This window comes from Physeter macrocephalus, chromosome 19 (genome assembly GCF_002837175.3).
Source record: "Physeter macrocephalus isolate SW-GA chromosome 19, ASM283717v5, whole genome shotgun sequence".
Classification (NCBI taxonomy): Eukaryota; Metazoa; Chordata; class Mammalia; order Artiodactyla; family Physeteridae; genus Physeter; species Physeter macrocephalus.
The window spans coordinates 79,062,563-79,079,171 of NC_041232.1; positions in this window are offsets into that span (position 1 = coordinate 79,062,563).

Genomic DNA, 16,609 nt, shown 5'->3' on the forward strand with positions numbered 1-16,609 from the left:
GCAGGGGACACGGGTTCGTGCCCCGGTCCGGGAAGATCCCACATGCCGCGGAGCGGCTGGGCCCGTGAGCCATGGCCGCTGAGCCTGTGCGTCCGGAGCCTGCGCTCCGGAACGGGAGAGGCCACAACAGTGAGAGGCCCGCATATAGAAAAAAAAAAATAAAAAATAAAAAAAATAATAAAAAAGAATACACTTTGTATATAAGTAAGTCCCCTACGTACAAACAAGTTCCCTTCCGAGAGCAGGTTCGTAAGTCCAATTTGTTCATAAGTCCAACAACGTTTAGCCTAGGTACCTAACTAACACAATCGGCTATATAGTACTGTACTGTAATAGGTTTAAAATACTTTTCACACAAATAACAAAATAACAAACAAACACAAAAATAAAAGATTTTTAATCTTACAGTACAGTGCCTTGAAAAGTACAGTAGTACAGTACAACAGCTGGCATCCAGGGGCTGCATCGAGTGAACAGGCAGGAAGAGTTACTGACTGGAGGAGGAGAGGATGGGGGAGATGGTAGAGCTGAAGGATCGTCAGCAACAGGAGGCGGAGGGCAAGCTGCAATTTCACTCACGCCTGACGTGGATGGCACAGGTTCTGGTTCCTTGCTGGATTCAATTCTCTCTACTCTCTTGAAAATACAATCCAGTGATGTCTGGGTAGTAGCTCTTTTTTTCTCATCATAGATGACATCGTAGCACTGGATTGCGTTCTGAACAACTGCTGCAAACTTCATGTACCGTTCTACGTTCAGGTCCTGCACCTCAAAAACTAACAGTGCCTCCTCAAATAAAGAAAATTCCCTTGCCATTTCCTGCATCGTGAATCTCTTTGGTTTTTCAGTTACTTCTTCTTCCTGTTGTCTCTTCGTACTTTCCTGGTGCTTGGTGCTTCTTAGCAGTACCAGCTACATCACTGCTGCTTTTATGCTTGCCTCTGGACATCCTAGGCTTGAAATAAAGATACTGTACCACTGTATTCTATACAGCACTGTACACTAAAGTACACAAAAGCACAACCACTTGTAGAGGATGCACGCACGTGACAATGTACGCCATACATGTGAACTAATTTATGTGACTGGACGTGCCAACACATGCTTACACCTTTGAAAGCTCACAACTTGAAGGTTTGTATGTAGGGGACTTCTTGTACTGATAAAAGTGAATATTGCACTGAAATGAAAAATAATAAAGTACTGATCTCTACAGTAATGGATGAATCTCATTGACCTAATATTGAGCTGGAGAAGTCAGGAGCAAAATAGAAGATTCCCTAGGATTTTACTAATATGATGTTCGAGAACAAGTGATTCTGCTCTGTAATGGTAGATGTCAGGGTAGTGTTTGCATTTCAAGGGAGGGTATTAACTGGGAGGGCACAAAAATTAGCCTTCGTGGTGATGGTAATGTTCTGTATATTTACGCTTTTGGTGATTATATAGTTGAAATTAAATGTAAAATTTTCCTCTATTAAACTCATATTCTTATGTGTTTATCTGCTCAATTCAGTTTTTGCACTGATATCTCATAACAGCAGCATGCATTTTTCAAATAGTTTTAGTTTTACAGTGATAATATTCTCTCAACAAAAATAGGAAGTAGGAATAGTGGGATTAGGAGCAAAAGCTATGGCAATGGATAGTGGTCTCAGGCCAAAGTGGGGTTGAGTGATGGTTCTTGATAAACTATAATATAACAATATGGCTAATGTTTTGCAGTACAATTTTAAATGTCCCATTTTTTTCTGAAATTTTCATTAGGTATATGGGAATCATTCATGTTCCATAATTCTGTTAGGCACCCAGACTAAATATTTTATGGTCTCATCTAAAGGTGTGCTATATATGTACCATTTATGTACCAAGAAATATTTACTCCCTATCTTATGACCAAAGACTCCTGAGACTGGATAAGGTATTTAAATGACTGCTCTAAAGGGTGAAATGGATGATTAAATAAAATAAAGAACTTCACCGGGGGGGAAAGCGAAGGAGGGGGAGGGATAATTTGGGAGATTGGGATTGACATATACACATTACTATGTATAAAACAGATAACTAATAAGGACCTACTGTATAGCACAGGGAAATCTATTCAATACCCAGGAGGCTTAGGACAACGACAACTGAGTAAACCACTGTCATTCCAGATGATGACTCTGAGCTGAATTAAACTTCCTTCCTTTATTATTAAGAAACCCTTAGGGCTTTCAAAACATAGACACACACACGTGTATGTATGTTAGTACTCATTTGAATAGCTTTACAAAGTTGGTTTGTATAATGTCTTTCCTGTTATGCAAGCAACAGATATTTTAATTTATATCCAACGTACACATTAATTTGATTAAATGTAACCAACAAGAAATAAGATATCTGGGACTTCCCTGGTGGCGCAGTGGATAAGACTCCGCGCTCCCAATGCACAGGGCCCAGGTTCGATCCCTGGTCAGGGAACTAGATCCCACGTGCATGCCATAACTAAGAGTTTGCATGCCACAACTAAGGAGCCCACGTGCTGCAACTAAGACCCGGTGCAGCCAAATAAATAGATAAATAAAAAAAAAAAAGAAAGCAAGAAATATTTGTCATCATGCCAGATTTGGGTAGCTGAGAGGTTAGTGAGACGGAGCCAATAAATATAGGATGGAACATAAAGTGTCTATTATCGATCTATTATACCAAGTATTATACAAAGACAGATGTATTGGGGGGCTAAAGGAAAGCATAAAATGTTTTCTGGCCCATCTGAGTCACAATGAGCATATCTTACAGCTCAGACCAATCTTGGAGAGCCAGGCCCACTTGGACGCTTTGGTGGGAGTCAGGGCTGTGTGTCTGTGTTACACCTGCACTAGGATCTCTCTCTGCTGTGGATGCACTACCCGACGTGTTGCTATCTTTAGAGAGCATTGTTCCAACATGATTGAAGGTATATTTTGGATTGTGCCTTTCGGTCTTGAATACATTTTTCTGAAATTTAAAGAAATGCAGATGACACCACAGGAATAAACCCAACGTTTAATCTTTGTTTGGAAATCTGAAACTAAATTTCCTCATATATTCTTGAAGAGCTCACATAAAGGCAGGACCTCAACTTCTGTCTCAGTTTCTAGAAACAGAATAATTTCAAAAATATTCCTCTATGACTTATCTAGAAATAATTTTGTAATTACTAGTGATTTATTTTAAATCATTTCAACCCCACTCGGGAGGCTCAATTTCATGTTTTAGGGCCCCAGCTTCTACTGTCCTGAGGAAGAGTATGGGGTTACTGGTAAACTTGAATGAGGACGTCATTGCCCCAAAATAACTAAGGTTCCCAGACAAGCTTGAGACAAGAGATTAATAAAACAAACTACAGCATACAATGAAAATACTCTTAATGCTTGTTTTACTATTCTTTTATGAAGCCAAATTGCATGTATACCATATAAGATTAAAGTGTGTGTGTGCACGTGTGTGTTTGTGTGTTTCCTCATGGATGAAATTGATTACCTTGTGAAGGCAATGTAAGAGCATAGTAAAAAGGCCATGGCATCAGACTGAGTGACCTTTTAAAACCTGTGTCATCACTTATAAGTTATTTCAATTCTCTTAGGTAAAATTTCCTTGATTGTAAATTGAGAGAATAAAATTCGCTACCCCATATTGTTGTTTTGAAGGTCAATGAAGATAATGTCTTGTAAGTATTTACCTCGATGTTTTGAATATGGCCATGTTCAGCAACTGAATTATTTTACTGGACAAACTTACTAAACAATAAGTAATTTGTAAAGGGGATTGGGAGTTTTTCAGATAGGTTCAGCCAATCTCCCTTTTAAAAAAAGCACAGAATTTAGAGCAGCATCAGTCTTTTCATCTGTCGTTGCTGATTCCTTGTTCACAGTCTCATTGACATTAAATGTTTGCATACAAATCCCATGCTGTCTGCTGCCTTATTTGTATGGTCCCAAATAAGACAGTGTTGGGCAAAGTACACCTAAGTAAATCCCAAAAGAAGAGACTCTATTCCCTTTATTGCTAGTGTGGGTCGTGTCAGTGTCTGATAAATGACTGGCCAACACAAAACATATGTTCTCACATCTTTAAGATCTGAGCTGATAGAACGGAGAGTTGACATGTCTGACACTGGCTTGTGCGCCTCTAAATGAAGATGAAGAGATACTATCAAAAAATGTTATTTTGCTGGAACCTAAGTCTTCAGATGTACAGAGCATTTTTAAACTAAAGTTGAATAGTACATCCTGGAGTACATAAAGTATTTTTATAACTGTATCTGTGAATAATATTGGCAGAAAATACGAGTATTGACTATTTCCAATTCAAAAGTTGTTTTTGTTTTTGTTTTTTTTTCCGGTACGCGGGCCTCTCACTGTTGTGGCCTCTGCCGTTGCGGAGCACAGGCTCCGGACGCGCAGGCTCAGCGGCCACGGCTCACGGGCCCAGCCGCTCCGCGGCATGTGGGATCCTCCCGGACCGGGGCACGAACCCGCGTCCCCTGCATCGGCAGGTGGACTCTCAACCACTGCGCCACCAGGGAAGCCCCAAAAATATTTTTAATGTCTGCTTAGATTATTTTCTTATCTGTTCTTTATTGAAATATGCTTGCATATGAATTAAACACAAACTTGCTATTTTCTGCAAAAGAGGGACAAATCTGCTCTCCACAGGTGAGCAGAAAAGAAAATGAAAAAGTGAATCCAAATTCATAATATTTTCTTCTGGAATATTTCACTGAGTTTTAGGATCTAATTTCACTTCCTTTCATTCTACAAATATTTACATACCTATATTGAACTTGAATATTCAAAATATTAGATGAAATATATAATATGAAAATGTGTAAAATGCCAATATCAAAGTGATTGCAATTAAAGTAATTATAATCTGAAATATAATATTCAATATATAAATTTTATACTATGTTACATGAAAACATAATATATAATACATGAACATATAACACTGTAAGTTACATGACAGCATATTACATAATTCTCTGCTAAAATACTTCAATAGGTTCAAATAATATTTAGTATGTAATTATGTTAATCAACTACTTTCTTGATTACTAAGTATAATACACTATTTTAAATCTGGTAGCAAGAGGAAATAAAATTTTAGTGATTATCATATTTTAATGTCAATTACACTTTTGGCTTTATATTCTCAAGGATATATTGTTTATCTTGAATATTAGAAAAAAGAGTAAAGGCTATAAAACGTGTTAGAAGGAACTACTAAACTTTATTTTTAATAAAAATATATGTAATATTTCTGTTGGAAAAAGAATGAGTTACTAGCTCTCTTTTTAATCTCATAGATTTAGAATCTCAAAGAAGAAACATTTTAATGTGCATTGAGGCACAAGAGTGAATTGTGATGAACATTCTCTCGGTCTCGGCACTGTAAATGCCACTGCTATCTGTAAGAGTAGCTTCTAGTCCTTTGAGACAGTTAGCAGAATCATATCTAGTAGAAGGTAAAAATGTTCCTTTTCTTTGCTCTAGGGAAACTGTGTGTTTCTAAGAGCATATCCATGTGCACAATGATGTGAATTAAAATTGACTGAATCAATAAACCTCAAACTTTTTTCTTTTCAGTGTAAACTTTTGAGTAAAAGAAAAAAAAAAAAAGATTGAATAGCTTCTACTGTCCTGAGGAAGAGCAAGGTTCACTGGTAAACTTGAATGAGGATGCTGGTACCCTAAAATAACTAAGGTTCCCAGACAAGCTTGGGACATGAGATTAATAAAACAAACTAGAGCACATAATGAAAATATTCTTGCTGCTTGTTTTACTGTTCTTTTATGAAGCCAAATTACATCCATACCATATAAGATTAAGTGTGTGTGTGTGTGTGTGTGTGTGTCCTCATGGATGAAGTTGGTTACCTTGGGAAGACAATGTAAAAGCATAATAGAAAGGCCATGGCATCAGATTGAGTGAACTTTTAAAACCTGTGTCACCAAAAAAGAATGTACAAGTGAACCATTATGTAAGTAAAATGCTTAAAGTAGGATTGAAAGGCTGGCTCTTCAGGAAATTGTTGATAGTGTCTTTTCCTTTCCATATTGTGAGAGATGCACCCTCCATAAACCCAGGCTCCTGCATTCATAGGTCTTCTCTTTCTAGTCTTCCAGGTTTCCCATAGCACATAGTCACTCTTGCTACATTATGCTAGGTTATTTTTAAAGGGATTCACATTTGTTCACCTACTATATCTGGAAAAAGTCTTCCTTCCCTTGACTTTTACATTTACATTTGAAATGTGAAAGTTCTTTTTGCCCCAAGCTGGCACATATGTTCTGTTTTGGAATAAATAACAATAATTCAGGGGAAAACCATATATGATTTTGCATTCTTTGAAGAATCAGTAGGAGATAGTTGATAAATAGTTGAAAATATGGACATAAAGGACCACTCCAGAAAGATATATTTGGGGGTCGTTATCTTAATTGAAATCATTAACATGATTAACATAAGATGAAACCCTGAAGGGCATCATGAGAGAGAGGGCAAGAGAAGAAACAGGAGCCTGTGAAGAAAATACAAAGAAATTACAGTGACAGGAAGATCACGAGAGTAGCATTATCAGAATGGTAGAGAAGAGAATATTTAAGGGTAAGTAACATTATTGCCTCAGGAAAGTGAAGTAACATAACCATTGTTGCACCGCAGAAGAGCTCATTGGATTTTGTATTAGTTGGAGACACTAATAATGTCAACAGACATGCTTTCAGTAAATCGGCAGAGCATAGATTACAGTCAGTGAAAAGGCAAGAGTTCTAGACCAGTTCAGCTTAGATCTGAAGTGTTCTATTTTTGTTTGTTCAAAGAACAGCATTTTAAGAGGTACTCAGACAGTCAAGACCATATCCAGAGGAGAATCATCATGATTTGAATGATTCAAACTTCTTATATGAAAAAGAACATAGGAGAAGAAATTAAGGATATTTTGGTGAAGGAAAAAAAAAACACTAAAGATGATGAATAGTTATGTAAAAATATCTGCAAGACTTTTATACCTAAGAATTGTATATGTTTCCAATATCTCCACAAGAAACCAATAGAACCGTTATTTTGAAATTAAAAGACACATATTTTATATTTCTTATAAAAATGTTATAAGAAAAGTAAAGTAGAACATATCCATTAGTTTCTCATTTCAATGGGCAGGGCTGGTGTATTCCCAAAATAAAGCATAAGAAAAATAGTACATTTAGTTACCATGAAAAGGTTAGTTAACACCTCTATCACCTCACATAATTACCATTTTTTTGTGTGTGCTGATAACAGGTAAGATCTACTTTCTTAGCGACTTTCAAGTATAGAATACATATTGCTAACAACAGTCACCACGCTATATACTAGATATTTTTGCAATATAACCATGTTTCAAATCATCACTTACGTGTGCTTTCTTTTAATTATATCTCAATAAAACTGGGAAAAAAAGAAAATAGTACATTTGGAAATTTACACAGGAAAACTCAAAAACAGTCGGAGTCTTTTATATATCCTTCACTCTCTTATGTATTTCCAGTAGTGAAAAAAGTTGCCATCATATACTGAGGAAATTATTTCTCGTGTTCAAGCATCTATGGTAGAAAAACTGCATATTACCCCTGAAAATACTGCAATGAAATAGATGCAGCTTTGGTTTATAAAAGGCTGTCTGTTTACTGAATTCCTGAGAATAATTTAATATTACTGAGGGAATACTACATTGATATACCTTAGGTATGTACATATATATGTGCATGTCCACATGCATATTGATGAGACAATTTCTCTATTTTTATTATATGTGGTATACCTCTATTACATTATTATATGTAACACTGTCTCTTCTCTTCAAGAAAGTTAGTTAGACAGGCTTATAATTAAAATAATGTATGCAGTGTGATAGGTGTTTTATTATCTGTATGGTTAGAGAGCATTTATCTAAACAATGGAAGTTCAGTTAATTTTCCTAGAAAAAGAGGAATGGAAGCATTGATCTGGAAAGGATCAGAAAGAAAGTGGTATTTAAACTACAATTTGAGATGATGGAGGAAATTTTTCATTATCAGGAAGGAAATATGAGTATGAACAAAGATGATATTATAAAAAATATAGCATGCTTAAAGAATGAAAAGTGATTTGGAATGTCACAAGCAAAGGATGTGACAAGGAAAGTGTGATGAGGCTGAAAGTATGGGGTTGTCAGATTGTGAAACCACACAAGTGCTGTAGCCTGACCTTTAGAGTGTAAATCTTAAAGAAATATGAATTTTAAGAATAAATGGTTAATTATAATAAAAGGTAATAATATATAGATTCTCAATAAGAGATATTGGAAAGTAATGTCTATACATTAAAAATATACCTAAACAAAAATAAATTTCTTATTTGTCCCCAATTTATTATGAACTGTGCAATTAAAATTCAGCAAAGTAACCTGTGTCTCTTAAAATTTGTTTCAGTGGTTGGACTTACACTGCAATAGCTTTATAAGGTCTGGTTTCTTTCTTAAGAAAACATGGATGGGAAGAAAATGTAGGACAACATGGTCTGAAACTGACATTTGTCCTTAAGCTTAAACACAAGTGACTCACCAAAATAAATATAATGCATAATTCATCAGTGGTACAATAATCATATTAATGAGCCATATCTGAAGTCAAAAGATTATAAGTGTATTACACAGGTATTAACTTGTAAATTGCTGCTAGATTTATGGATTTAGCAGATTGAATGCAATCTTATTAAATGTGTTAATGATGTTTAAGTGGATATGGAAAATAGAAAAATTCATTATGAAACACTAAGCTTTGCTAACACAGATTTCCTTCAGGATGAGGAAATAAGCTCATACTATTTTCAGCAGAGAACAATATATTCCTCCAAAAGCAAAAGCAAAGAAAATATGTGTCCTGAATTACAATCTTCTAATATTGTTCTGACACTTAGATATAAAAAAAAATTAGCCCAGTTCATGTGATGTACATATAAGACAAAATAATAACAAATATAATTTGAAAAATCCATGAACATTTTAATGTGTAGAATAATGTACACACATTCTATTTAACTATAGAAATGTGTGTATATTGCAAATGAAAGCAAATTTCAAATTTAAAACAAATCATTCAATTACGTAGTTGGTAAAAAAAGGAAAGGCAATTACTTTCAGGTAATTTATATAGAAAAAAGGTCATATTTATTTTATTCAAGTTATGATTTCTAAATAAGTAATTTTATACACTGTGAATGGATTATTTTATAAATAATCAAGGAAAGCTTACAGATATAAATATTCAAATAAGGAGAAGAGAGTGTATATAAAAAGAGGAAGGTGCATGAGAAATATTAAATATTAACACCCATGTACATACACACATTGAGGACCATATCTGGAATAAAAACTGCAGAGAGACTTCTAAATACACCTCTGACTCTTAGGAAGCTAATCTTGTTTGTTCCCTGCTTAAAAATAGGTTCACTTCCAAGGTATATTCATTTCATTTCTGGATAATAGTCTAAATCCTCTTTCTCAAGGCACTGATTGAAATATCTGGATTTTCCATAAATCTCCAATATAGAGATTTAAGGATAGAATATTTTTCCAAAAAATTCTATTCTTAAATCCCTATATTGCTGATGTCTGTATACATACACTCTATGTCTATATACATAGTGCAGATTCTTGAAGTAGTCTGCCTTACCCATTATAAAAATAAATGATTGGTCCATGGGCTTAAGGGATAGGTCCAAGGAATTTTGTGAATTTTTAAGGAAGAGTAAAGATAATAAGACAGTTTTGTTAGTTAAATTTTGATGGCAATTTGTCAAATCTGCTTACTATTAGAAGCATACTTTTTAAACAGTTTTCACTCTGTCTTTAAAAAAATTCTCTGAGAATTATTGTGCTACCTTTATTTCTTCCATATCTCAACTCTATGAAAGCAAATTAATCTACATTTGTGGAGTTTTATTTTTTCCAGCTGGAACAAATAAATGTGCTAAATCATTCATGACTACCATGGTATTATCTGTAATATTTTTATTTAATTACCAGAGACATTTAAATACCATATTAAATTATAGCCTCAATTACTTTTGTCTATACTTCTCTCATACCATTGATTTATCACAAAAGTAATTATCCAGTGCTATACAGTCTGTTCTCATTAGTTATCTGTTTTATACATAGTGGTGTATGTATGTCAATCCCAATCTCCCAATCCATCCCACCCCCCCTTGGCATCCATACATTTGTTCTCTACATCTGTGTCTCTATTTCTGCTTTGCAAATAAGTTCGTCTATACCATTTTCTAGATTCCACCTATATGCGTTAATATACGATATTTGTTTTTCTCTTTCTAACTTACTTCACTCTGTATGACAGTCTCTAGGTCTACATGTCTACATGTCTACAAATGACCCAATTTCATTCCTTTTTATGGCTGAATAATAGCCCATTGTATATATGTACCACATCTTCTTTATCCATTCCTTTGCTGACGGACATTTAGGTTGCTTCCATGTCGTGGCTATTGTAAATAGTGTTGCAATGAACATTGGGGTGCATGTATCTCTTTGAATTATGGTTTTCTCCAGGTATACGCCCAGGAGTGGGATTGCTGGGTCGTATGGTAGTTCTATTTTTAGATTTTTAAGGAACCTCCATACTGTTCTCCATAGTGGCTGTATCAATTTACATTCCCACCAACAGTGCAAGAGGGTTCTCTTTTCTCCACACTCTCTCCAGCACTTACAGTTTGTAGAGTTTTTGATGATGGCCATTCTGACTGGTGTGAGGTGATACCTCATTGTAGGTTTGATTTGCATTTCTCTATTAATTAGTGATGTTGAGCATCTTTTCATGTATTTGTTGGCCATCTGTATGTCTTCTTCAGAGAAATGTCTATTAAATTATTATAGATGTTGAATCTATACATTCCCTACTATTTTTAACCGAATGTTGTACTATTTCCATATATGGCAATGACGTGCTAACACATGCTTGTCACTCAAATTGTGTGTAGAATGTATGAATGCATAAAAAAGCAAATGCTTTTAACAAAGTTGGCCATGTATTTTTCTTGCAAAAATCCAGAGAAAAATCACACTCATTATTCAAGTCTGAGTTCCATAAAAAATATAAAATGGCAACTTTAAATCAGGAAGTAGGGACTTCTCTGGTGGCACAGTGGTTAAGAATCTGCCTGCCAGTTCAGGGAACGTGGGTTCGAGCCCTGATCCAGGAAGATCCCACAGACCGCGGAGCAACTAAGCCCGTGTGCCGCAACTACTGAGCCTGCGCTCTAGAGCTCACAAGCCACAACTACTGAGCCCACATGCCACAACTACTGAAGTCTGTGTGCCTAGAGCCTGTGCTCTGCAACAAGAGAAGCCACCGCAATGAGAATCCCATGCCCCACAACGAAGAGTAGCCCCCGGTCGCCACAACTAGAGAAAAACCCACTCGCAGCAACGAACGCCCAGCGCAGCCAAAAATAAATAAATAATTAATGAAAAAAACAGGTAGTAAGAAATAATATTTCAAAACATCTGCATTTTAATAAGTTTCTTTAATTTTGTCATTAACATTCATTTTGTTTATCCTGACATATGAAAGCCCAGTGGGTGCCCATGCCTCATTGCTTTAACATATGCTGTTTCAGTTGCTGAAAAGAATATGAGGCAACAGCCTTTGTCCAGCTGTAATAAAAGCATTAACATGAAAGATCATGTCCAGATCATGTTTGGACCTCATGTCCAGAGGTCCATGTCTGGACCTCATGTCCAGAGGTCCATGTCTGGACCTCTGTTATCAGGATGAGAAGAGCTCATTTTTAAAATGATCTCAACTCCTGTCGATTGAATGTCTCTGTTATAGCAACTCTTTACAAATGCTTTTAAAAACTCTTAGATTTTACGGTAAAGAAAAACATGAAGCAGACTGCTGTAATGTAGTAAATTTTTACTTTTCCCTGGCTAAATATTTTAATAATGCAGGCAAATAACCAGAAAAACAAAACAAAACTCTTACATAGCAAAGGTCAAAATTATTTTAAAATAATACAGAAGAAACCTTGGGCTTTTAAAAATAATAATTTTATATTAGATTATTTTTCCAGACCTTAGAAAAGATAACTTTTTACTTCAATCTGTGATGCAACCTTAAAATTAAACTCTGACAAAAGTATACTTATTATGAGAAGACCATACTGTCATTCAGATCAACTCTCCTGATTAAGAAAACGAAAACTAGACACGCTGAACAAATTATTATGGAGAAAAAAATTGTGAAGCAACGCTGAGGTAGGCAGTCAGTGATGATATGAGGGGTGAAGATCCAGAGTAGAAGGAAGGACCAGATATATGAGTGCAATGTTCGATGCTGCTTTTCCCACTGAAGGATCTTGTTTATTGGAAACTGTAGAGGGAAGGCTGAAAAAAGCTGCATAGAGTATTTGGCAATCTCCAATGTCTGTACTGACAAAAGTGGGAATTCAAGCCCCACTCAAGAAGACAGAAACCTATGAAATATGCTAGAATTAAAGTCGGGATCCTTGAAGGACTGCACATTCATAGTAGGGATGAACCCAAAATAGAGAAGCCTCACAAAGAATTTAGTTCAGAAGAAAAGTATATTCTACATGTGTATGCAGCTAATGGTATAGCCTTAAAATACAGTAAGCTGAAATTTGATAGAACTCAAAGGAGAAAACAGGCAAAACCATAATCACATTGGAACACTTTACACATATATCTCACAAACAATAAAAGAAGCAGCCAAAATATATTATTCATGGATACTAGAAATTTGTCATTTTCAACAAATTTCAGTGAATCAAATTTGTACATGTTGCAGTATCAGATAACATCTTAAAATGTGTGGATGTAGCTTTAGCCACGCTAGGAAAATATATAGCCTTCAATATATATGGTAGAGAGGAAGAAAGTTTACAAATCAATGACCAAACAATAGTCTTTTTTTTTTTTTTTTTTTGCGGTATGCGGGCCTCTCACTGTTGTGGCCTCTCCCGTTGCACAGGCTCTGGACACGCAGGCTCAGCGGCCACGGCTCACGGGCCCAGCCGCTCCGCGGCATGTGGGATATTCCCGGACCGGGGCACGAACCCATGTCCCCTGCATTGGCAGGCGGACTCTCAACCACTGCGCCACCAGGGAAGCCCCAAACAATAGTCTTGAGAAGAGAGAAAAGGAAGACCAACTTAAGCCCAATGACGAATTAATGTTATAAAAAGCAATATCTGACAGAGGATCAACAAAGCCAAATTATGATACTTGGACAAGATTAATAAAATTAAGAGCACAATACTAAGACTGAGCAGTAAATAAATGAAGAAAAGTAGAAATTACAAGCATCATGAATGAAAAAATATCATTAGTAGTAATCCTAGAGACAGTAAAAAAGATAAAAAGAGGACAATCTGACAAATTGAAAAGTCTGATGAAGTGGAAAATTTTCTTGAAAACTATAATACCCAGTTTGACTCAAGAATACGACAATTATGACTTACCCTAAAGAAACTGAATCCATATTTAATAAACTTTCCCACAGTGAAAATCCAAGGTTCAAAGAATTTCTCAATGAATTTTTCCAAACACTGAAAGAAGAAACACTATGAGTATCTTACAAACACTTCCAGAGAATAAAAAATAAAGGTCCAGGGCTTCCCTAGTGGCGCAGTGGTTGAGAGTCCGCCTGCCGATGCAGGGGACGCGGGTTCGTGCCCCGGTCCGGGAGGATCCCACGTGCCGCGGAGCCGCTGGGCCCGTGAGCCGTGGCCGCTGAGCCTGCGCGTCCGGAGCCTGTGCTCCACAACGGGAGAGGCCACAGCGGTGAGAGGCCCGCGTGCCGAAAAAAAAAAAAAAAAAAAAGGTCCAATGTCCAGCTAGATTTATCAGGCGAATGTAACATTGATACCAAAACCATATAAAAACATTACTAGAAGGGAAAATTGAAGTCAATATTTACTATAAATATATATTTAAAACTCATGAACAAAATACTCACAAACATTCCAGTAATGCAAATTGGTTTAACATATGAAAATAAATCAAAGTTATTCACTACACTAGCTGAATGAAAGTTGTAAGATCCTCTCGATAGATGCCCAAAGCATTTGATAAAGTTCAAAGTACATAAGCATAGAGAAAAGGCTTAGCAAACTATGAATGGAAGGGACTTGTATCATCTGGTAAAGCATAAATCAAAAGAAGCTACAGAAAACTTCATATTTATTTATAAAACTTTTCCCCCTGGGATTTAGAATGAGAAAACAATGTTTTTTGTTTTTTTTTTTTTTTTTTTTTTGTGGTATGCGGGCCTCCCTCTGTTGCGGCCTCTCCCGTTGCGGAGCACAGGCTCCGCACGCGCAGGCTCAGCGGCCATGGCTCACGGGCCCAGCCGCTCCGCGGCACGTGGGATCCTCCCAGACCCGGGCGCGAACCCGATTGCCCTGCATCGGCAGGCGGACGCGCAACCACTGCGCCACCAGGGAAGCCCAACAATGTTTTTTGTCACCACTTCTATTAAAAATGGAAGGTTCTAGCTAGCTCCATTAGAAAAAAAAAATGAGGATTGGAAAGTAAGAAATTAAAATATCATTTTTTAACAGAATATGTGACTATAAATTTAAAACTCAAATTAATCAGAATTTATAAGGGAGATTAGCCAAATTACTGGATACAAGGACAATAGGGAAAAACTGTGTTTTTTTCAAAACCCCATTCATACCCATTAATTCAATTATGAAATGTTATAAATTCTACTTACTAACTATCAGACCCAGTATTAATCATACCTCTCTATTTGACCTTTCAAGCCACCACTACAGTCTGGTAATTTTAATCTTCTGAACTCATTCTATTCTTTTAAGACTTTATTTTTTTTAGAGCAGTTATAGTTTCACAGCAAAATGGAGAGGAATGTACGAAGGTTTTCCGTATTCCTCCTGCCTCCGCCATTATCAGCATTCCCCACCAGAGCGGTGGATTTGTTAAAATTGATGAACCTACACTCACACATCATAATCATCCAAAGCCCATAGCTTACCTTAAGGTTTACTTCTGGCGTTGTTTAATCTGTGAGTTTAGGCAAATGTATGATGATATGTATCCAACACTATAGTGTCATACAGGGTAGTTTCATTGCCCTAAAAATCCTCTGTGCTCCACCAAGTCATCTCTCTGGCAACCACTGAACTTTTTTTTACTGGGTCCATAGTTTAGCCTTTTCTATAATGCATATTGCTAGAATTATACCATATGTAGCCTTTGCAGATTGGCTTCTTTCACTGGACTCCATATCTTTTAAAAAACCCTTCCTTCAACTTATTTTCTGTTGTATTCAGAGTAAACTTTCCTAAGAAAAAATGTTTTATGGAATTATACTCCCAGGTTGTTATGGTAGGTTGTGACAGAAAAATGTTCCACTAACAATAAATAGAAAAATTCTAGTTATCAAAATCTGGTATTTAAAAGACATCAAATGGTTGTAAAAGCAACAAACATCAGTTGGACTAGAATTACAGAGCAACAGCCATCAAAACTAAGATAACCATCACCAGAGTTGTTGTTGCTGTTTCTTTCTCTTCTTCTTCTTCTTCTTTTTTTTCATTTTCTAACTCTGGATAATACAGGAGAGGAGTTTGCCGGATGGAAGAGAAATAGCCCTTAGAAGTTTCAGATGACTGAAGTAAGTATCAAAAACTTGAAGGGACTCAAACACATAGATCATTTTCCTGATGAGATGTCTGCTGAAAGCTGACATTGTGAGGAGGGTAAAGAGCTAGGACAAAGATAACCAAATCTACTAGCAAAAACTCGAGCTCACCATCCAGAGTTTAAAAGTACATAAGGGACAAGTGACCATGAACAAAAGTCAGCCATGGAGGGGTGGAGGGGTGGATGTGAATTAGACGCCCAGAAGCTTTAGAATATGGAATTTTTGCCAAGAGATTAAAAAATAGATAAATATGTTCCAAAAAGCTAAAGAAGAATCTAAAATGTTAATTTATAAAGGTAATTTAAAAAACAAATGATAGGAAATGTAGGTAAACATGTGAGGTCTCTTCTTTTGGAAAGCCTCTCTAAGGGATTCTGTTGTATTAACCTGAAAGATTATGTCTCCAAACTCATAAATTTTTGCTAAATTATTAGCAAAAGAAGTAATTTCTTGGAAGGTGGTGAGGGGTGGGAGAATATGTGAAGCACATTTGACAAAGAAAGTTTCACTTTTTTAAAGTGAGTTCTTAAAATGTATATGATGATGATAAACGAGTTCCCCCAAAAAAGGCAAAGTGTTAAGAGTAGGAAAAATACAACAAATGCTTAGTATTGCTAATAAAAAAACCTGAAAATTTATTTACCCGCGTTAATTAACAAACACTGGAATTTTTTAAAAGTGAAGTGCAGTTCTTTAACCGCGAAAGATTTAAGACAGCGCTGTGTTTTTCATAGATGTGCAGAAACAGGAATTCACTTACAAATCTGGAAGTTAATACTGTTGCACATTTCCTTGAGGGATATGTGGACATACACCACAGCATTCTTAAAACATAAATATAAATTGAAGCA